Here is a 16,498-nt window from a genome sequence, read left to right as displayed (position 1 = left end):
TTAGTTTCTCTATGAGATAGTAAAAGAAGGTTCAAATTGAACAGCTGCTGTCAACGGCCATTCTAAGCTGAATGTGCCTGCTCTCGTCAGATCGCAGCAGCAATGCAGCTTAAGGCTTGGCAAGTACCAGAATGGGAGACTGGCTGGGAGTCCCAAGTTCCGTTGACCTTTTTGAACCTGAAAATTGTGTTAGTTTCTCTATGAGATAGTAAAAGAAGGTTCAAATTGAACAGCTGCTGTCAACGGCCATTCTAAGCTGAATGTTCCTGCTCTCATCAGATCGCAGCGGCAATGCAGCTTAAGGCTTGGCAAGTACCAGCATGGGAGACTGGCTGGGAATCCCAAGTTCCGTTGACCTTTTTGAACCTGAAAATTGTGTTAGTTTCTCTGTCAAAGATGGTAAAAGAAGGTTCAAATTGAACAGCTGCTGTCAACGGCCATTCTAAGCTGAATGTTCCTGCTCTCGTCAGATCGCAGCAGCAATGCAGCTTAAGGCTTGGCAAGTACCAGCATGGGAGACTGGCTGGGAATCCCAAGTTCTGTTGACCTTTTTGAACCTGAAAATTGTGTTAGTTTCTCTATGAGATAGTAAAAGAAGGTTCAAATTGAACAGCTGCTGTCAACGGTCATTCTAAGCTGAATGTGCCTGCTCTCATCAGATCGCAGCGGCAATGCAGCTTAAGGCTTGGCAAGTACCAGCATGGGAGACTGGCTGGGAATCCCAAGTTCCGTTGACCTTTTTGAACCTGAAAATTGTGTTAGTTTCTCTGTCAAAGATGGTAAAAGAAGGTTCAAATTGAACAACTGCTGTCAACGGCCATTCTAAGCTGAATGTGCCTGCTCTCGTCAGATCGCAGCAGCAATGCAGCTTAAGGCTTGGCAAGTACCAGCATGGGAGACTGGCTGGGAATCCCAAGTTCCGTTGACCTTTTTGAACCTGAAAATTGTGTTAGTTTCTCTATGAGATAGTAAAAGAAGGTTCAAATTGAACAGCTGCTGTCAACGGCCATTCTAAGCTGAATGTGCCTGCTCTCGTCAGATCGCAGCAGCAATGCAGCTTATGGATTGGCAAGTACCGGAATGGGAGACTGGCTGGGAATCCCAAGTTCCGTTGACCTTTTTGAACCTGAAAATTGTATTAGTTTCTCTGTCAAAGATGGTAAAAGAAGGTTCAAATTGAACAGCTGCTGTCAACGGCCATTCTAAGCTGAATGTGCCTGCTCTCGTCAGATCGCAGCAGCAATGCAGCTTAAGGCTTGGCAAGTACCAGCATGGGAGACTGGCTGGGAATCCCAAGTTCCGTTGACCTTTTTGAACCTGAAAATTGTGTTAGTTTCTCTATGAGATAGTAAAAGAAGGTTCAAATTGAACAGCTGCTGTCAACGGCCATTCTAAGCTGAATGTGCCTGCTCTCGTCAGATTGCAGCAGCAATGCAGCTTAAGGCTTGGCAAGTACCAGCATGGGAGACTGGCTGGGAATCCCAAGTTCCGTTGACCTTTTTGAACCTGAAAATTGTGTTAGTTTCTCTATGAGATAGTAAAAGAAGGTTCAAATTGAACAGCTGCTGTCAACGGCCATTCTAAGCTGAATGTGCCTGCTCTCGTCAGATCGCAGCAGCAATGCAGCTTAAGGCTTGGCAAGTACCAGAATGGGAGACTGGCTGGGAATCCCAAGTTCCGTTGACCTTTTTGAACCTGAAAATTGTGTTAGTTTCTCTATGAGATAGTAAAAGAAGGTTCAAATTGAACAGCTGCTGTCAACGGCCATTCTAAGCTGAATGTGCCTGCTCTCATCAGATCGCAGCAGCAATGCAGCTTAAGGCTTGGCAAGTACCAGCATGGGAGACTGGCTGGGAATCCCAAGTTCCGTTGACCTTTTTGAACCTGAAAATTGTGTTAGTTTCTCTATGAGATAGTAAAAGAAGGTTCAAATTGAACAGCTGCTGTCAACGGCCATTCTAAGCTGAATGTGCCTGCTCTCATCAGATCGCAGCAGCAATGCAGCTTAAGGCTTGGCAAGTACCAGCATGGGAGACTGGCTGGGAATCCCAAGTTCCGTTGACCTTTTTGAACCTGAAAATTGTGTTAGTTTCTCTGTCAAAGATGGTAAAAGAAGGTTCAAATTGAACAGCTGCTGTCAACGGCCATTCTAAGCTGAATGTGCCTGCTCTCATCAGATTGCAGCAGCAATGCAGCTTAAGGCTTGGCAAGTACCAGCATGGGAGACTGGCTGGGAATCCCAAGTTCCGTTGACCTTTTTGAACCTGAAAATTGTGTTAGTTTCTCTGTCAAAGATGGTAAAAGAAGGTTCAAATTGAACAGCTGCTGTCAACGGCCATTCTAAGCTGAATGTGCCTGCTCTCGTCAGATCGCAGCAGCAATGCAGCTTGAGGCTTGGCAAGTACCAGCATGGGAGACTGGCTGGGAATCCCAAGTTCCGTTGACCTTTTTGAACCTGAAAATTGTGTTAGTTTCTCTATGAGATAGTAAAAGAAGGTTCAAATTGAACAGCTGCTGTCAACGGCCATTCTAAGCTGAATGTGCCTGCTCTCGTCAGATCGCAGCAGCAATGCAGCTTAAGGCTTGGCAAGTACCAGCATGGGAGACTGGCTGGGAATCCCAAGTTCCGTTGACCTTTTTGAACCTGAAAATTGTGTTAGTTTCTCTATGAGATAGTAAAAGAAGGTTCAAATTGAACAGTTGCTGTCAACGGCCATTCTAAGCTGAATGTGCCTGCTCTCGTCAGATTGCAGCAGCAATGCAGCTTAAGGCTTGGCAAGTACCAGCATGGGAGACTGGCTGGGAATCCCAAGTTCCGTTGACCTTTTTGAACCTGAAAATTGTGTTAGTTTCTCTATGAGATAGTAAAAGAAGGTTCAAATTGAACAGCTGCTGTCAACGGCCATTCTAAGCTGAATGTGCCTGCTCTCGTCAGATCGCAGCAGCAATGCAGCTTAAGGCTTGGCAAGTACCAGAATGGGAGACTGGCTGGGAGTCCCAAGTTCCGTTGACCTTTTTGAACCTGAAAATTGTGTTAGTTTCTCTATGAGATAGTAAAAGAAGGTTCAAATTGAACAGCTGCTGTCAACGGCCATTCTAAGCTGAATGTGCCTGCTCTCATCAGATCGCAGCGGCAATGCAGCTTAAGGCTTGGCAAGTACCAGCATGGGAGACTGGCTGGGAATCCCAAGTTCCGTTGACCTTTTTGAACCTGAAAATTGTGTTAGTTTCTCTGTCAAAGATGGTAAAAGAAGGTTCAAATTGAACAACTGCTGTCAACGGCCATTCTAAGCTGAATGTGCCTGCTCTCGTCAGATCGCAGCAGCAATGCAGCTTAAGGCTTGGCAAGTACCAGCATGGGAGACTGGCTGGGAATCCCAAGTTCTGTTGACCTTTTTGAACCTGAAAATTGTGTTAGTTTCTCTATGAGATAGTAAAAGAAGGTTCAAATTGAACAGCTGCTGTCAACGGCCATTCTAAGCTGAATGTGCCTGCTCTCGTCAGATTGCAGCAGCAATGCAGCTTAAGGCTTGGCAAGTACCAGCATGGGAGACTGGCTGGGAATCCCAAGTTCCGTTGACCTTTTTGAACCTGAAAATTGTGTTAGTTTCTCTATGAGATAGTAAAAGAAGGTTCAAATTGAACAGCTGCTGTCAACGGCCATTCTAAGCTGAATGTGCCTGCTCTCGTCAGATCGCAGCAGCAATGCAGCTTAAGGCTTGGCAAGTACCAGAATGGGAGACTGGCTGGGAATCCCAAGTTCCGTTGACCTTTTTGAACCTGAAAATTGTGTTAGTTTCTCTATGAGATAGTAAAAGAAGGTTCAAATTGAACAGCTGCTGTCAACGGCCATTCTAAGCTGAATGTGCCTGCTCTCATCAGATCGCAGCAGCAATGCAGCTTAAGGCTTGGCAAGTACCAGCATGGGAGACTGGCTGGGAATCCCAAGTTCCGTTGACCTTTTTGAACCTGAAAATTGTGTTAGTTTCTCTATGAGATAGTAAAAGAAGGTTCAAATTGAACAGCTGCTGTCAACGGCCATTCTAAGCTGAATGTGCCTGCTCTCATCAGATCGCAGCAGCAATGCAGCTTAAGGCTTGGCAAGTACCAGCATGGGAGACTGGCTGGGAATCCCAAGTTCCGTTGACCTTTTTGAACCTGAAAATTGTGTTAGTTTCTCTGTCAAAGATGGTAAAAGAAGGTTCAAATTGAACAGCTGCTGTCAACGGCCATTCTAAGCTGAATGTGCCTGCTCTCATCAGATTGCAGCAGCAATGCAGCTTAAGGCTTGGCAAGTACCAGCATGGGAGACTGGCTGGGAATCCCAAGTTCCGTTGACCTTTTTGAACCTGAAAATTGTGTTAGTTTCTCTGTCAAAGATGGTAAAAGAAGGTTCAAATTGAACAGCTGCTGTCAACGGCCATTCTAAGCTGAATGTGCCTGCTCTCGTCAGATCGCAGCAGCAATGCAGCTTGAGGCTTGGCAAGTACCAGCATGGGAGACTGGCTGGGAATCCCAAGTTCCGTTGACCTTTTTGAACCTGAAAATTGTGTTAGTTTCTCTATGAGATAGTAAAAGAAGGTTCAAATTGAACAGCTGCTGTCAACGGCCATTCTAAGCTGAATGTGCCTGCTCTCGTCAGATCGCAGCAGCAATGCAGCTTAAGGCTTGGCAAGTACCAGCATGGGAGACTGGCTGGGAATCCCAAGTTCCGTTGACCTTTTTGAACCTGAAAATTGTGTTAGTTTCTCTATGAGATAGTAAAAGAAGGTTCAAATTGAACAGTTGCTGTCAACGGCCATTCTAAGCTGAATGTGCCTGCTCTCGTCAGATTGCAGCAGCAATGCAGCTTAAGGCTTGGCAAGTACCAGCATGGGAGACTGGCTGGGAATCCCAAGTTCCGTTGACCTTTTTGAACCTGAAAATTGTGTTAGTTTCTCTATGAGATAGTAAAAGAAGGTTCAAATTGAACAGCTGCTGTCAACGGCCATTCTAAGCTGAATGTGCCTGCTCTCGTCAGATCGCAGCAGCAATGCAGCTTAAGGCTTGGCAAGTACCAGAATGGGAGACTGGCTGGGAGTCCCAAGTTCCGTTGACCTTTTTGAACCTGAAAATTGTGTTAGTTTCTCTATGAGATAGTAAAAGAAGGTTCAAATTGAACAGCTGCTGTCAACGGCCATTCTAAGCTGAATGTTCCTGCTCTCATCAGATCGCAGCGGCAATGCAGCTTAAGGCTTGGCAAGTACCAGCATGGGAGACTGGCTGGGAATCCCAAGTTCCGTTGACCTTTTTGAACCTGAAAATTGTGTTAGTTTCTCTGTCAAAGATGGTAAAAGAAGGTTCAAATTGAACAGCTGCTGTCAACGGCCATTCTAAGCTGAATGTTCCTGCTCTCGTCAGATCGCAGCAGCAATGCAGCTTAAGGCTTGGCAAGTACCAGCATGGGAGACTGGCTGGGAATCCCAAGTTCTGTTGACCTTTTTGAACCTGAAAATTGTGTTAGTTTCTCTATGAGATAGTAAAAGAAGGTTCAAATTGAACAGCTGCTGTCAAACGGTCATTCTAAGCTGAATGTGCCTGCTCTCATCAGATCGCAGCGGCAATGCAGCTTAAGGCTTGGCAAGTACCAGCATGGGAGACTGGCTGGGAATCCCAAGTTCCGTTGACCTTTTGAACCTGAAAATTGTGTTAGTTTCTCTGTCAAAGATGGTAAAAGAAGGTTCAAATTGAACAACTGCTGTCAACGGCCATTCTAAGCTGAATGTGCCTGCTCTCGTCAGATCGCAGCAGCAATGCAGCTTAAGGCTTGGCAAGTACCAGCATGGGAGACTGGCTGGGAATCCCAAGTTCCGTTGACCTTTTTGAACCTGAAAATTGTGTTAGTTTCTCTATGAGATAGTAAAAGAAGGTTCAAATTGAACAGCTGCTGTCAACGGCCATTCTAAGCTGAATGTGCCTGCTCTCGTCAGATCGCAGCAGCAATGCAGCTTATGGATTGGCAAGTACCGGAATGGGAGACTGGCTGGGAATCCCAAGTTCCGTTGACCTTTTTGAACCTGAAAATTGTATTAGTTTCTCTGTCAAAGATGGTAAAAGAAGGTTCAAATTGAACAGCTGCTGTCAACGGGCCATTCTAAGCTGAATGTGCCTGCTCTCGTCAGATCGCAGCAGCAATGCAGCTTAAGGCTTGGCAAGTACCAGCATGGAGACTGGCTGGGAATCCCAAGTTCCGTTGACCTTTTTGAACCTGAAAATTGTGTTAGTTTCTCTATGAGATAGTAAAAGAAGGTTCAAATTGAACAGCTGCTGTCAACGGCCATTCTAAGCTGAATGTGCCTGCTCTCGTCAGATTGCAGCAGCAATGCAGCTTAAGGCTTGGCAAGTACCAGCATGGGAGACTGGCTGGGAATCCCAAGTTCCGTTGACCTTTTTGAACCTGAAAATTGTGTTAGTTTCTCTATGAGATAGTAAAAGAAGGTTCAAATTGAACAGCTGCTGTCAACGGCCATTCTAAGCTGAATGTGCCTGCTCTCGTCAGATCGCAGCAGCAATGCAGCTTAAGGCTTGGCAAGTACCAGAATGGGAGACTGGCTGGGAATCCCAAGTTCCGTTGACCTTTTTGAACCTGAAAATTGTGTTAGTTTCTCTATGAGATAGTAAAAGAAGGTTCAAATTGAACAGCTGCTGTCAACGGCCATTCTAAGCTGAATGTGCCTGCTCTCATCAGATCGCAGCAGCAATGCAGCTTAAGGCTTGGCAAGTACCAGCATGGGAGACTGGCTGGGAATCCCAAGTTCCGTTGACCTTTTTGAACCTGAAAATTGTGTTAGTTTCTCTATGAGATAGTAAAAGAAGGTTCAAATTGAACAGCTGCTGTCAACGGCCATTCTAAGCTGAATGTGCCTGCTCTCATCAGATCGCAGCAGCAATGCAGCTTAAGGCTTGGCAAGTACCAGCATGGGAGACTGGCTGGGAATCCCAAGTTCCGTTGACCTTTTTGAACCTGAAAATTGTGTTAGTTTCTCTGTCAAAGATGGTAAAAGAAGGTTCAAATTGAACAGCTGCTGTCAACGGCCATTCTAAGCTGAATGTGCCTGCTCTCATCAGATTGCAGCAGCAATGCAGCTTAAGGCTTGGCAAGTACCAGCATGGAGACTGGCTGGGAATCCCAAGTTCCGTTGACCTTTTTGAACCTGAAAATTGTGTTAGTTTCTCTGTCAAAGATGGTAAAAGAAGGTTCAAATTGAACAGCTGCTGTCAACGGCCATTCTAAGCTGAATGTGCCTGCTCTCGTCAGATCGCAGCAGCAATGCAGCTTGAGGCTTGGCAAGTACCAGCATGGGAGACTGGCTGGGAATCCCAAGTTCCGTTGACCTTTTTGAACCTGAAAATTGTGTTAGTTTCTCTATGAGATAGTAAAAGGAAGGTTCAAATTGAACAGCTGCTGTCAACGGCCATTCTAAGCTGAATGTGCCTGCTCTCGTCAGATCGCAGCAGCAATGCAGCTTAAGGCTTGGCAAGTACCAGCATGGGAGACTGGCTGGGAATCCCAAGTTCCGTTGACCTTTTTGAACCTGAAAATTGTGTTAGTTTCTCTATGAGATAGTAAAAGAAGGTTCAAATTGAACAGTTGCTGTCAACGGCCATTCTAAGCTGAATGTGCCTGCTCTCGTCAGATTGCAGCAGCAATGCAGCTTAAGGCTTGGCAAGTACCAGCATGGGAGACTGGCTGGGAATCCCAAGTTCCGTTGACCTTTTTGAACCTGAAAATTGTGTTAGTTTCTCTATGAGATAGTAAAAGAAGGTTCAAATTGAACAGCTGCTGTCAACGGCCATTCTAAGCTGAATGTGCCTGCTCTCGTCAGATCGCAGCAGCAATGCAGCTTAAGGCTTGGCAAGTACCAGAATGGGAGACTGGCTGGGAGTCCCAAGTTCCGTTGACCTTTTTGAACCTGAAAATTGTGTTAGTTTCTCTATGAGATAGTAAAAGAAGGTTCAAATTGAACAGCTGCTGTCAACGGCCATTCTAAGCTGAATGTTCCTGCTCTCATCAGATCGCAGCGGCAATGCAGCTTAAGGTTGGCAAGTACCAGCATGGGAGACTGGCTGGGAATCCCAAGTTCCGTTGACCTTTTTGAACCTGAAAATTGTGTTAGTTTCTCTGTCAAAGATGGTAAAAGAAGGTTCAAATTGAACAGCTGCTGTCAACGGCCATTCTAAGCTGAATGTGCCTGCTCTCGTCAGATCGCAGCAGCAATGCAGCTTAAGGCTTGGCAAGTACCAGCATGGGAGACTGGCTGGGAATCCCAAGTTCCGTTGACCTTTTTGAACCTGAAAATTGTGTTAGTTTCTCTATGAGATAGTAAAAGAAGGTTCAAATTGAACAGCTGCTGTCAACGGCCATTCTAAGCTGAATGTGCCTGCTCTCGTCAGATCGCAGCAGCAATGCAGCTTATGGCTTGGCAAGTACCGGAATGGGAGACTGGCTGGGAATCCCAAGTTCCGTTGACCTTTTTGAACCTGAAAATTGTATTAGTTTCTCTGTCAAAGATGGTAAAAGAAGGTTCAAATTGAACAGCTGCTGTCAACGGCCATTCTAAGCTGAATGTGCCTGCTCTCGTCAGATCGCAGCAGCAATGCAGCTTAAGGCTTGGCAAGTACCAGCATGGGAGACTGGCTGGGAATCCCAAGTTCCGTTGACCTTTTTGAACCTGAAAATTGTGTTAGTTTCTCTATGAGATAGTAAAAGAAGGTTCAAATTGAACAGCTGCTGTCAACGGCCATTCTAAGCTGAATGTGCCTGCTCTCGTCAGATTGCAGCAGCAATGCAGCTTAAGGCTTGGCAAGTACCAGCATGGGAGACTGGCTGGGAATCCCAAGTTCCGTTGACCTATTTGAACCTGAAAATTGTGTTAGTTTCTCTATGAGATAGTAAAAGAAGGTTCAAATTGAACAGCTGCTGTCAACGGCCATTCTAAGCTGAATGTGCCTGCTCTCGTCAGATCGCAGCAGCAATGCAGCTTAAGGCTTGGCAAGTACCAGAATGGGAGACTGGCTGGGAATCCCAAGTTCCGTTGACCTTTTTGAACCTGAAAATTGTGTTAGTTTCTCTATGAGATAGTAAAAAAGGTTCAAATTGAACAGCTGCTGTCAACGGCCATTCTAAGCTGAATGTGCCTGCTCTCATCAGATCGCAGCAGCAATGCAGCTTAAGGCTTGGCAAGTACCAGCATGGGAGACTGGCTGGGAATCCCAAGTTCCGTTGACCTTTTTGAACCTGAAAATTGTGTTAGTTTCTCTGTCAAAGATGGTAAAAGAAGGTTCAAATTGAACAGCTGCTGTCAACGGCCATTCTAAGCTGAATGTGCCTGCTCTCATCAGATTGCAGCAGCAATGCAGCTTAAGGCTTGGCAAGTACCAGCATGGGAGACTGGCTGGGAATCCCAAGTTCCGTTGACCTTTTTGAACCTGAAAGTTGTGTTAGTTTCTCTATGAGATAGTAAAAGAAGGTTCAAATTGAACAGCTGCTGTCAGCGGCCATTCTAAGCTGAATGTGCCTGCTCTCGTCAGATCGCAGCAGCAATGCAGCTTAAGGCTTGGCAAGTACCAGCATGGGAGACTGGCTGGGAATCCCAAGTTCCGTTGACCTTTTTGAACCTGAAAATTGTGTTAGTTTCTCTATGAGATAGTAAAAGAAGGTTCAAATTGAACAGCTGCTGTCAACGGCCATTCTAAGCTGAATGTGCCTGCTCTCATCAGATCGCAGCAGCAATGCAGCTTAAGGCTTGCCAAGTACCAGCATGGGAGACTGGCTGGGAATCCCAAGTTCCGTTGACCTTTTTGAACCTGAAAATTGTGTTAGTTTCTCTGTCAAAGATGGTAAAAGAAGGTTCAAATTGAACAGCTGCTGTCAACGGCCATTCTAAGCTGAATGTGCCTGCTCTCGTCAGATCGCAGCAGCAATGCAGCTTAAGGCTTGGCAAGTACCAGCATGGGAGACTGGCTGGGAATCCCAAGTTCCGTTGACCTTTTTGAACCTGAAAATTGTGTTAGTTTCTCTATGAGATAGTAAAAGAAGGTTCAAATTGAACAGCTGCTGTCAACGGCCATTCTAAGCTGAATGTGCCTGCTCTCGTCAGATCGCAGCAGCAATGCAGCTTATGGCTTGGCAAGTACCGGAATGGGAGACTGGCTGGGAATCCCAAGTTCCGTTGACCTTTTTGAACCTGAAAATTGTATTAGTTTCTCTGTCAAAGATGGTAAAAGAAGGTTCAAATTGAACAGCTGCTGTCAACGGCCATTCTAAGCTGAATGTGCCTGCTCTCGTCAGATCGCAGCAGCAATGCAGCTTAAGGCTTGGCAAGTACCAGAATGGGAGACTGGCTGGGAATCCCAAGTTCCGTTGACCTTTTTGAACCTGAAAATTGTGTTAGTTTCTCTATGAGATAGTAAAAGAAGGTTCAAATTGAACAGCTGCTGTCAACGGCCATTCTAAGCTGAATGTGCCTGCTCTCATCAGATCGCAGCGGCAATGCAGCTTAAGGCTTGGCAAGTACCAGCATGGGAGACTGGCTTGGAATCCCAAGTTCCGTTGACCTTTTTGAACCTGAAAATTGTGTTAGTTTCTCTGTCAAAGATGGTAAAAGAAGGTTCAAATTGAACAGCTGCTGTCAACGGCCATTCTAAGCTGAATGTGCCTGCTCTCGTCAGATCGCAGCAGCAATGCAGCTTAAGGCTTGGCAAGTACCAGCATGGGAGACTGGCTGGGAATCCCAAGTTCCGTTGACCTTTTTGAACCTGAAAATTGTGTTAGTTTCTCTATGAGATAGTAAAAGAAGGTTCAAATTGAACAGCTGCTGTCAACGGCCATTCTAAGCTGAATGTGCCTGCTCTCGTCAGATTGCAGCAGCAATGCAGCTTAAGGCTTGGCAAGTACCAGCATGGGAGACTGGCTGGGAATCCCAAGTTCCGTTGACCTTTTTGAACCTGAAAATTGTGTTAGTTTCTCTATGAGATAGTAAAAGAAGGTTCAAATTGAACAGCTGCTGTCAACGGCCATTCTAAGCTGAATGTGCCTGCTCTCGTCAGATCGCAGCAGCAATGCAGCTTAAGGCTTGGCAAGTACCAGAATGGGAGACTGGCTGGGAATCCCAAGTTCCGTTGACCTTTTTGAACCTGAAAATTGTGTTAGTTTCTCTATGAGATAGTAAAAGAAGGTTCAAATTGAACAGCTGCTGTCAACGGCCATTCTAAGCTGAATGTGCCTGCTCTCATCAGATCGCAGCAGCAATGCAGCTTAAGGCTTGGCAAGTACCAGCATGGGAGACTGGCTGGGAATCCCAAGTTCCGTTGACCTTTTTGAACCTGAAAATTGTGTTAGTTTCTCTATGAGATAGTAAAAGAAGGTTCAAATTGAACAGCTGCTGTCAACGGCCATTCTAAGCTCAATGTGCCTGCTCTCATCAGATCGCAGCAGCAATGCAGCTTAAGGCTTGGCAAGTACCAGCATGGGAGACTGGCTGGGAATCCCAAGTTCCGTTGACCTTTTTGAACCTGAAAATTGTGTTAGTTTCTCTGTCAAAGATGGTAAAAGAAGGTTCAAATTGAACAGCTGCTGTCAACGGCCATTCTAAGCTGAATGTGCCTGCTCTCGTCAGATCGCAGCAGCAATGCAGCTTAAGGCTTGGCAAGTACCAGCATGGGAGACTGGCTGGGAATCCCAAGTTCCGTTGACCTTTTTGAACCTGAAAATTGTGTTAGTTTCTCTATGAGATAGTAAAAGAAGGTTCAAATTGAACAGCTGCTGTCAACGGCCATTCTAAGCTCAATGTGCCTGCTCTCATCAGATCGCAGCAGCAATGCAGCTTAAGGCTTGGCAAGTACCAGCATGGGAGACTGGCTGGGAATCCCAAGTTCCGTTGACCTTTTTGAACCTGAAAGTTGTGTTAGTTTCTCTATGAGATAGTAAAAGAAGGTTCAAATTGAACAGCTGCTGTCAACGGCCATTCTAAGCTGAATGTGCCTGCTCTCGCCAGATCGCAGCAGCAATGCAGCTTAAGGCTTGGCAAGTACCAGAATGGGAGACTGGCTGGGAATCCCAATTTCCGTTGACCTTTTTGAACCTGAAAATTGTGTTAGTTTCTCTATGAGATAGTAAAAGAAGGTTCAAATTGAACAGCTGCTGTCAACGGCCATTCTAAGCTGAATGTGCCTGCTCTCATCAGATCGCAGCAGCAATGCAGCTTAAGGCTTGCCAAGTACCAGCATGGGAGACTGGCTGGGAATCCCAAGTTCCGTTGACCTTTTTGAACCTGAAAATTGTGTTAGTTTCTCTGTCAAAGATGGTAAAAGAAGGTTCAAATTGAACAGCTGCTGTCAACGGCCATTCTAAGCTGAATGTGCCTGCTCTCATCAGATCGCAGCAGCAATGCAGCTTAAGGCTTGGCAAGTACCAGCATGGGAGACTGGCTGGGAATCCCAAGTTCCGTTGACCTTTTTGAACCTGAAAATTGTATTAGTTTCTCTGTCAAAGATGGTAAAAGAAGGTTCAAATTGAACAGCTGCTGTCAACGGCCATTCTAAGCTGAATGTGCCTGCTCTCGTCAGATCGCAGCAGCAATGCAGTTTAAGGCTTGGCAAGTACCAGCATGGGAGACTGGCTGGGAATCCCAAGTTCCGTTGACCTTTTTGAACCTGAAAATTGTGTGAGTTTCTCTATGAGATAGTAAAAGAAGGTTCAAATTGAACAGCTGCTGTCAACGGCCATTCTAAGCTGAATGTGCCTGCTCTCGTCAGATCGCAGAAGCAATGCAGCTTAAGGCTTGGCAAGTACCAGAATGGGAGACTGGCTGGGAATCCCAAGTTCCGTTGACCTTTTTGAACCTGAAAATTGTGTTAGTTTCTCTATGAGATAGTAAAAGAAGGTTCAAATTGAACAGCTGCTGTCAACGGCCATTCTAAGCTGAATGTGCCTGCTCTCGTCAGATCGCAGCAGCAATGCAGCTTAAGGCTTGGCAAGTACCAGAATGGGAGACTGGCTGGGAATCCCAAGTTCCGTTGACCTTTTTGAACCTGAAAATTGTGTTAGTTTCTCTATGAGATAGTAAAAGAAGGTTCAAATTGAACAGCTGCTGTCAACGGCCATTCTAAGCTGAATGTGCCTGCTCTCATCAGATCGCAGCGGCAATGCAGCTTAAGGCTTGGCAAGTACCAGCATGGGAGACTGGCTGGGAATCCCAAGTTCCGTTGACCTTTTTGAACCTGAAAATTGTGTTAGTTTCTCTTTCAAAGATGGTAAAAGAAGGTTCAAATTGAAAAGCTGCTGTCACCGGCCATTCTAAGCTGAATGTGCCTGCTCTCATCAGATCGCAGCGGCAATGCAGCTTTAGGCTTGGCAAGTACCAGCATGGGAGACTGGCTGGGACTCCCAAGTTCCGTTGACCTTTTTGAACCTGAAAATTGTGTTAGTTTCTCTGTCAAAGATGGTAAAAGAAGGTTCAAATTGAACAGCTGCTGTCAACGGCCATTCTAAGCTGAATGTGCCTGCTCTCGTCAGATCGCAGCAGCAATGCAGCTTAAGGCTTGGCAAGTACCAGCATGGGAGACTGGCTGGGAATCCCAAGTTCCGTTGACCTTTTTGAACCTGAAAGTTGTGTTAGTTTCTCTATGAGATAGTAAAAGAAGGTTCAAATTGAACAGCTGCTGTCAACGGCCATTCTAAGCTGAATGTGCCTGCTCTCGCCAGATCGCAGCAGCAATGCAGCTTAAGGCTTGGCAAGTACCAGAATGGGAGACTGGCTGGGAATCCCAATTTCCGTTGACCTTTTTGAACCTGAAAATTGTGTTAGTTTCTCTATGAGATAGTAAAAGAAGGTTCAAATTGAACAGCTGCTGTCAACGGCCATTCTAAGCTGAATGTGCCTGCTCTCATCAGATCGCAGCAGCAATGCAGCTTAAGGCTTGCCAAGTACCAGCATGGGAGACTGGCTGGGAATCCCAAGTTCCGTTGACCTTTTTGAACCTGAAAATTGTGTTAGTTTCTCTGTCAAAGATGGTAAAAGAAGGTTCAAATTGAACAGCTGCTGTCAACGGCCATTCTAAGCTGAATGTGCCTGCTCTCGTCAGATTGCAGCAGCAATGCAGCTTAAGGCTTGGCAAGTACCAGCATGGGAGACTGGCTGGGAATCCCAAGTTCCGTTGACCTTTTTGAACCTGAAAATTGTGTTAGTTTCTCTATGAGATAGTAAAAGAAGGTTCAAATTGAACAGCTGCTGTCAACGGCCATTCTAAGCTGAATGTGCCTGCTCTCGTCAGATCGCAGCAGCAATGCAGCTTAAGGCTTGGCAAGTACCAGAATGGGAGACTGGCTGGGAATCCCAAGTTCCATTGACCTTTTTGAACCTGAAAATTGTGTTAGTTTCTCTATGAGATAGTAAAAGAAGGTTCAAATTGAACAGCTGCTGTCAATGGCCATTCTAAGCTGAATGTGCCTGCTCTCATCAGATCGCAGCAGCAATGCAGCTTAAGGCTTGGCAAGTACCAGCATGGGAGACTGGCTGGGAATCCCAAGTTCCGTTGACCTTTTTGAACCTGAAAATTGTATTAGTTTCTCTGTCAAAGATGGTAAAAGAAGGTTCAAATTGAACAGCTGCTGTCAACGGCCATTCTAAGCTGAATGTGCCTGCTCTCGTCAGATCGCAGCAGCAATGCAGTTTAAGGCTTGGCAAGTACCAGCATGGGAGACTGGCTGGGAATCCCAAGTTCCGTTGACCTTTTTGAACCTGAAAATTGTGTGAGTTTCTCTATGAGATAGTAAAAGAAGGTTCAAATTGAACAGCTGCTGTCAACGGCCATTCTAAGCTGAATGTGCCTGCTCTCGTCAGATCGCAGAAGCAATGCAGCTTAAGGCTTGGCAAGTACCAGAATGGGAGACTGGCTGGGAATCCCAAGTTCCGTTGACCTTTTTGAACCTGAAAATTGTGTTAGTATCTCTATGAGATAGTAAAAGAAGGTTCAAATTGAACAGCTGCTGTCAACGGCCATTCTAAGCTGAATGTGCCTGCTCTCGTCAGATCGCAGCAGCAATGCAGCTTAAGGCTTGGCAAGTACCAGAATGGGAGACTGGCTGGGAATCCCAAGTTCCGTTGACCTTTTTGAACCTGAAAATTGTGTTAGTTTCTCTATGAGATAGTAAAAGAAGGTTCAAATTGAACAGCTGCTGTCAACGGCCATTCTAAGCTGAATGTGCCTGCTCTCATCAGATCGCAGCGGCAATGCAGCTTAAGGCTTGGCAAGTACCAGCATGGGAGACTGGCTGGGAATCCCAAGTTCCGTTGACCTTTTTGAACCTGAAAATTGTGTTAGTTTCTCTTTCAAAGATGGTAAAAGAAGGTTCAAATTGAAAAGCTGCTGTCACCGGCCATTCTAAGCTGAATGTGCCTGCTCTCATCAGATCGCAGCGGCAATGCAGCTTTAGGCTTGGCAAGTACCAGCATGGGAGACTGGCTGGGACTCCCAAGTTCCGTTGACCTTTTTGAACCTGAAAATTGTGTTAGTTTCTCTGTCAAAGATGGTAAAAGAAGGTTCAAATTGAACAGCTGCTGTCAACGGCCATTCTAAGCTGAATGTGCCTGCTCTCGTCAGATCGCAGCAGCAATGCAGCTTAAGGCTTGGCAAGTACCAGCATGGGAGACTGGCTGGGAATCCCAAGTTCCGTTGACCTTTTTGAACCTGAATATTGTGTTAGTTTCTCTATGAGATAGTAAAAGAAGGTTCAAATTGAACAGCTGCTGTCAACGGCCATTCTAAGCTGAATGTGCCTGCTCTCGTCAGATCGCAGCAGCAATGCAGCTTAAGGCTTGGCAAGTACCAGCATGGGAGACTGGCTGGGAATCCCAAGTTCCGTTGACCTTTTTGAACCTGAAAATTGTGTTAGTATCTCTGTCAAAGATGGTAAAAAAAGGTTCAAATTGAACAGCTGCTGTCAACGGCCATTCTAAGCTGAATGTGCCTGCTCTCATCAGATCGCAGCAGCAATGCAGCTTAAGGCTTGGCAAGTACCAGCATGGGAGACTGGCTGGGAATCCCAAGTTCCGTTGACCTTTTTGAACCTGAAAATTGTGTTAGTTTCTCTGTCAAAGATGGTAAAAGAAGGTTCAAATTGAACAGCTGCTGTCAACGGCCATTCTAAGCTGAATGTGCCTGCTCTCGTCAGATCGCAGCAGCAATGCAGCTTAAGGCTTGGCAAGTACCAGCATGGGAGACTGGCTGGGAATCCCAAGTCCCGTTGACCTTTTTGAACCTGAAAATTGTGTTAGTTTCCCTGTCAAAGATAGTAAAAGAAGGTTCAAATTGAACAGCTGCTTTCAACGGCCATTCTAAGCTGAATGTGCCTGCTCTCGTCAGATTGCAGCAGCAATGCAGCTTAAGGCTTGGCAAGTACCAGCATGGGAGACTGGCTGCGAATCCCAAGTTCCGTTGACCTTTTTGAACCTGAAAA

At 45.8% G+C, this 16,498-nt stretch overlaps 81 pseudogenes; all 81 read left to right on the top strand.

Annotated features, from left to right (window-relative positions):
• The first annotated feature begins 49 nt into the window (after positions 1 to 49).
• Positions 50 to 168, top strand: LOC140094983 (5S ribosomal RNA; annotated as a pseudogene).
• A 70-nt stretch (positions 169 to 238) lies between these two features.
• LOC140101315 (5S ribosomal RNA) lies at positions 239 to 357 on the top strand (annotated as a pseudogene).
• A 72-nt stretch (positions 358 to 429) lies between these two features.
• LOC140096696 (5S ribosomal RNA) lies at positions 430 to 548 on the top strand (annotated as a pseudogene).
• Positions 549 to 618: 70 nt separating this feature from the next.
• Positions 619 to 737, top strand: LOC140097316 (5S ribosomal RNA; annotated as a pseudogene).
• A 72-nt stretch (positions 738 to 809) lies between these two features.
• Positions 810 to 928, top strand: LOC140093358 (5S ribosomal RNA; annotated as a pseudogene).
• A 70-nt stretch (positions 929 to 998) lies between these two features.
• LOC140113190 (5S ribosomal RNA) lies at positions 999 to 1,117 on the top strand (annotated as a pseudogene).
• Positions 1,118 to 1,189: 72 nt separating this feature from the next.
• LOC140093347 (5S ribosomal RNA) lies at positions 1,190 to 1,308 on the top strand (annotated as a pseudogene).
• A 70-nt stretch (positions 1,309 to 1,378) lies between these two features.
• Positions 1,379 to 1,497, top strand: LOC140104475 (5S ribosomal RNA; annotated as a pseudogene).
• Positions 1,498 to 1,567: 70 nt separating this feature from the next.
• On the top strand, positions 1,568 to 1,686 carry LOC140111607 (5S ribosomal RNA; annotated as a pseudogene).
• Positions 1,687 to 1,756: 70 nt separating this feature from the next.
• LOC140104128 (5S ribosomal RNA) lies at positions 1,757 to 1,875 on the top strand (annotated as a pseudogene).
• Positions 1,876 to 1,945: 70 nt separating this feature from the next.
• On the top strand, positions 1,946 to 2,064 carry LOC140104073 (5S ribosomal RNA; annotated as a pseudogene).
• A 72-nt stretch (positions 2,065 to 2,136) lies between these two features.
• Positions 2,137 to 2,255, top strand: LOC140100397 (5S ribosomal RNA; annotated as a pseudogene).
• Positions 2,256 to 2,327: 72 nt separating this feature from the next.
• Positions 2,328 to 2,446, top strand: LOC140097416 (5S ribosomal RNA; annotated as a pseudogene).
• A 70-nt stretch (positions 2,447 to 2,516) lies between these two features.
• Positions 2,517 to 2,635, top strand: LOC140093336 (5S ribosomal RNA; annotated as a pseudogene).
• A 70-nt stretch (positions 2,636 to 2,705) lies between these two features.
• Positions 2,706 to 2,824, top strand: LOC140104473 (5S ribosomal RNA; annotated as a pseudogene).
• A 70-nt stretch (positions 2,825 to 2,894) lies between these two features.
• On the top strand, positions 2,895 to 3,013 carry LOC140094972 (5S ribosomal RNA; annotated as a pseudogene).
• A 70-nt stretch (positions 3,014 to 3,083) lies between these two features.
• Positions 3,084 to 3,202, top strand: LOC140100873 (5S ribosomal RNA; annotated as a pseudogene).
• Positions 3,203 to 3,274: 72 nt separating this feature from the next.
• Positions 3,275 to 3,393, top strand: LOC140096652 (5S ribosomal RNA; annotated as a pseudogene).
• A 70-nt stretch (positions 3,394 to 3,463) lies between these two features.
• LOC140104468 (5S ribosomal RNA) lies at positions 3,464 to 3,582 on the top strand (annotated as a pseudogene).
• A 70-nt stretch (positions 3,583 to 3,652) lies between these two features.
• LOC140111490 (5S ribosomal RNA) lies at positions 3,653 to 3,771 on the top strand (annotated as a pseudogene).
• A 70-nt stretch (positions 3,772 to 3,841) lies between these two features.
• Positions 3,842 to 3,960, top strand: LOC140104016 (5S ribosomal RNA; annotated as a pseudogene).
• Positions 3,961 to 4,030: 70 nt separating this feature from the next.
• On the top strand, positions 4,031 to 4,149 carry LOC140103953 (5S ribosomal RNA; annotated as a pseudogene).
• Positions 4,150 to 4,221: 72 nt separating this feature from the next.
• LOC140100386 (5S ribosomal RNA) lies at positions 4,222 to 4,340 on the top strand (annotated as a pseudogene).
• A 72-nt stretch (positions 4,341 to 4,412) lies between these two features.
• On the top strand, positions 4,413 to 4,531 carry LOC140097405 (5S ribosomal RNA; annotated as a pseudogene).
• A 70-nt stretch (positions 4,532 to 4,601) lies between these two features.
• On the top strand, positions 4,602 to 4,720 carry LOC140093325 (5S ribosomal RNA; annotated as a pseudogene).
• Positions 4,721 to 4,790: 70 nt separating this feature from the next.
• On the top strand, positions 4,791 to 4,909 carry LOC140104464 (5S ribosomal RNA; annotated as a pseudogene).
• A 70-nt stretch (positions 4,910 to 4,979) lies between these two features.
• LOC140094961 (5S ribosomal RNA) lies at positions 4,980 to 5,098 on the top strand (annotated as a pseudogene).
• Positions 5,099 to 5,168: 70 nt separating this feature from the next.
• Positions 5,169 to 5,287, top strand: LOC140101304 (5S ribosomal RNA; annotated as a pseudogene).
• Positions 5,288 to 5,359: 72 nt separating this feature from the next.
• LOC140096685 (5S ribosomal RNA) lies at positions 5,360 to 5,478 on the top strand (annotated as a pseudogene).
• Positions 5,479 to 5,739: 261 nt separating this feature from the next.
• Positions 5,740 to 5,858, top strand: LOC140093314 (5S ribosomal RNA; annotated as a pseudogene).
• Positions 5,859 to 5,928: 70 nt separating this feature from the next.
• Positions 5,929 to 6,047, top strand: LOC140113188 (5S ribosomal RNA; annotated as a pseudogene).
• Positions 6,048 to 6,308: 261 nt separating this feature from the next.
• On the top strand, positions 6,309 to 6,427 carry LOC140104458 (5S ribosomal RNA; annotated as a pseudogene).
• Positions 6,428 to 6,497: 70 nt separating this feature from the next.
• LOC140111383 (5S ribosomal RNA) lies at positions 6,498 to 6,616 on the top strand (annotated as a pseudogene).
• A 70-nt stretch (positions 6,617 to 6,686) lies between these two features.
• LOC140103890 (5S ribosomal RNA) lies at positions 6,687 to 6,805 on the top strand (annotated as a pseudogene).
• Positions 6,806 to 6,875: 70 nt separating this feature from the next.
• Positions 6,876 to 6,994, top strand: LOC140103839 (5S ribosomal RNA; annotated as a pseudogene).
• Positions 6,995 to 7,066: 72 nt separating this feature from the next.
• On the top strand, positions 7,067 to 7,184 carry LOC140113013 (5S ribosomal RNA; annotated as a pseudogene).
• Positions 7,185 to 7,256: 72 nt separating this feature from the next.
• Positions 7,257 to 7,375, top strand: LOC140097394 (5S ribosomal RNA; annotated as a pseudogene).
• Positions 7,376 to 7,446: 71 nt separating this feature from the next.
• LOC140093292 (5S ribosomal RNA) lies at positions 7,447 to 7,565 on the top strand (annotated as a pseudogene).
• A 70-nt stretch (positions 7,566 to 7,635) lies between these two features.
• Positions 7,636 to 7,754, top strand: LOC140104452 (5S ribosomal RNA; annotated as a pseudogene).
• Positions 7,755 to 7,824: 70 nt separating this feature from the next.
• LOC140094950 (5S ribosomal RNA) lies at positions 7,825 to 7,943 on the top strand (annotated as a pseudogene).
• A 260-nt stretch (positions 7,944 to 8,203) lies between these two features.
• LOC140093281 (5S ribosomal RNA) lies at positions 8,204 to 8,322 on the top strand (annotated as a pseudogene).
• Positions 8,323 to 8,392: 70 nt separating this feature from the next.
• LOC140101801 (5S ribosomal RNA) lies at positions 8,393 to 8,511 on the top strand (annotated as a pseudogene).
• Positions 8,512 to 8,583: 72 nt separating this feature from the next.
• On the top strand, positions 8,584 to 8,702 carry LOC140093270 (5S ribosomal RNA; annotated as a pseudogene).
• Positions 8,703 to 8,772: 70 nt separating this feature from the next.
• On the top strand, positions 8,773 to 8,891 carry LOC140104446 (5S ribosomal RNA; annotated as a pseudogene).
• A 70-nt stretch (positions 8,892 to 8,961) lies between these two features.
• On the top strand, positions 8,962 to 9,080 carry LOC140111280 (5S ribosomal RNA; annotated as a pseudogene).
• Positions 9,081 to 9,149: 69 nt separating this feature from the next.
• Positions 9,150 to 9,268, top strand: LOC140103782 (5S ribosomal RNA; annotated as a pseudogene).
• Positions 9,269 to 9,340: 72 nt separating this feature from the next.
• On the top strand, positions 9,341 to 9,459 carry LOC140100375 (5S ribosomal RNA; annotated as a pseudogene).
• Positions 9,460 to 9,529: 70 nt separating this feature from the next.
• Positions 9,530 to 9,648, top strand: LOC140098380 (5S ribosomal RNA; annotated as a pseudogene).
• Positions 9,649 to 9,718: 70 nt separating this feature from the next.
• LOC140102057 (5S ribosomal RNA) lies at positions 9,719 to 9,837 on the top strand (annotated as a pseudogene).
• A 72-nt stretch (positions 9,838 to 9,909) lies between these two features.
• LOC140093259 (5S ribosomal RNA) lies at positions 9,910 to 10,028 on the top strand (annotated as a pseudogene).
• Positions 10,029 to 10,098: 70 nt separating this feature from the next.
• Positions 10,099 to 10,217, top strand: LOC140101790 (5S ribosomal RNA; annotated as a pseudogene).
• A 72-nt stretch (positions 10,218 to 10,289) lies between these two features.
• Positions 10,290 to 10,408, top strand: LOC140111162 (5S ribosomal RNA; annotated as a pseudogene).
• Positions 10,409 to 10,478: 70 nt separating this feature from the next.
• LOC140109655 (5S ribosomal RNA) lies at positions 10,479 to 10,597 on the top strand (annotated as a pseudogene).
• A 72-nt stretch (positions 10,598 to 10,669) lies between these two features.
• On the top strand, positions 10,670 to 10,788 carry LOC140093248 (5S ribosomal RNA; annotated as a pseudogene).
• Positions 10,789 to 10,858: 70 nt separating this feature from the next.
• Positions 10,859 to 10,977, top strand: LOC140104439 (5S ribosomal RNA; annotated as a pseudogene).
• Positions 10,978 to 11,047: 70 nt separating this feature from the next.
• LOC140111056 (5S ribosomal RNA) lies at positions 11,048 to 11,166 on the top strand (annotated as a pseudogene).
• Positions 11,167 to 11,236: 70 nt separating this feature from the next.
• On the top strand, positions 11,237 to 11,355 carry LOC140103723 (5S ribosomal RNA; annotated as a pseudogene).
• A 70-nt stretch (positions 11,356 to 11,425) lies between these two features.
• Positions 11,426 to 11,544, top strand: LOC140103240 (5S ribosomal RNA; annotated as a pseudogene).
• A 72-nt stretch (positions 11,545 to 11,616) lies between these two features.
• On the top strand, positions 11,617 to 11,735 carry LOC140093226 (5S ribosomal RNA; annotated as a pseudogene).
• Positions 11,736 to 11,805: 70 nt separating this feature from the next.
• On the top strand, positions 11,806 to 11,924 carry LOC140103229 (5S ribosomal RNA; annotated as a pseudogene).
• Positions 11,925 to 11,994: 70 nt separating this feature from the next.
• On the top strand, positions 11,995 to 12,113 carry LOC140113131 (5S ribosomal RNA; annotated as a pseudogene).
• Positions 12,114 to 12,183: 70 nt separating this feature from the next.
• LOC140102046 (5S ribosomal RNA) lies at positions 12,184 to 12,302 on the top strand (annotated as a pseudogene).
• A 72-nt stretch (positions 12,303 to 12,374) lies between these two features.
• LOC140103676 (5S ribosomal RNA) lies at positions 12,375 to 12,493 on the top strand (annotated as a pseudogene).
• A 72-nt stretch (positions 12,494 to 12,565) lies between these two features.
• LOC140098735 (5S ribosomal RNA) lies at positions 12,566 to 12,684 on the top strand (annotated as a pseudogene).
• Positions 12,685 to 12,754: 70 nt separating this feature from the next.
• On the top strand, positions 12,755 to 12,873 carry LOC140101846 (5S ribosomal RNA; annotated as a pseudogene).
• Positions 12,874 to 12,943: 70 nt separating this feature from the next.
• On the top strand, positions 12,944 to 13,062 carry LOC140110942 (5S ribosomal RNA; annotated as a pseudogene).
• Positions 13,063 to 13,132: 70 nt separating this feature from the next.
• On the top strand, positions 13,133 to 13,251 carry LOC140100861 (5S ribosomal RNA; annotated as a pseudogene).
• A 263-nt stretch (positions 13,252 to 13,514) lies between these two features.
• Positions 13,515 to 13,633, top strand: LOC140093215 (5S ribosomal RNA; annotated as a pseudogene).
• Positions 13,634 to 13,703: 70 nt separating this feature from the next.
• Positions 13,704 to 13,822, top strand: LOC140113130 (5S ribosomal RNA; annotated as a pseudogene).
• Positions 13,823 to 13,892: 70 nt separating this feature from the next.
• On the top strand, positions 13,893 to 14,011 carry LOC140102023 (5S ribosomal RNA; annotated as a pseudogene).
• Positions 14,012 to 14,083: 72 nt separating this feature from the next.
• Positions 14,084 to 14,202, top strand: LOC140104436 (5S ribosomal RNA; annotated as a pseudogene).
• A 70-nt stretch (positions 14,203 to 14,272) lies between these two features.
• On the top strand, positions 14,273 to 14,391 carry LOC140103474 (5S ribosomal RNA; annotated as a pseudogene).
• A 70-nt stretch (positions 14,392 to 14,461) lies between these two features.
• LOC140094818 (5S ribosomal RNA) lies at positions 14,462 to 14,580 on the top strand (annotated as a pseudogene).
• Positions 14,581 to 14,652: 72 nt separating this feature from the next.
• Positions 14,653 to 14,771, top strand: LOC140098724 (5S ribosomal RNA; annotated as a pseudogene).
• Positions 14,772 to 14,841: 70 nt separating this feature from the next.
• LOC140100619 (5S ribosomal RNA) lies at positions 14,842 to 14,960 on the top strand (annotated as a pseudogene).
• A 70-nt stretch (positions 14,961 to 15,030) lies between these two features.
• On the top strand, positions 15,031 to 15,149 carry LOC140110825 (5S ribosomal RNA; annotated as a pseudogene).
• Positions 15,150 to 15,219: 70 nt separating this feature from the next.
• Positions 15,220 to 15,338, top strand: LOC140100850 (5S ribosomal RNA; annotated as a pseudogene).
• A 263-nt stretch (positions 15,339 to 15,601) lies between these two features.
• LOC140093204 (5S ribosomal RNA) lies at positions 15,602 to 15,720 on the top strand (annotated as a pseudogene).
• A 70-nt stretch (positions 15,721 to 15,790) lies between these two features.
• LOC140093193 (5S ribosomal RNA) lies at positions 15,791 to 15,909 on the top strand (annotated as a pseudogene).
• Positions 15,910 to 15,981: 72 nt separating this feature from the next.
• LOC140103626 (5S ribosomal RNA) lies at positions 15,982 to 16,100 on the top strand (annotated as a pseudogene).
• A 72-nt stretch (positions 16,101 to 16,172) lies between these two features.
• Positions 16,173 to 16,291, top strand: LOC140095159 (5S ribosomal RNA; annotated as a pseudogene).
• The last annotated feature ends 207 nt before the right edge of the window (positions 16,292 to 16,498 follow it).

Source organism: Engystomops pustulosus, chromosome 1, assembly GCF_040894005.1.
Source record: "Engystomops pustulosus chromosome 1, aEngPut4.maternal, whole genome shotgun sequence".
NCBI classification, from domain to species: Eukaryota; Metazoa; Chordata; class Amphibia; order Anura; family Leptodactylidae; genus Engystomops; species Engystomops pustulosus.
This window is presented reverse-complemented; position numbering and strand designations above follow the sequence as displayed.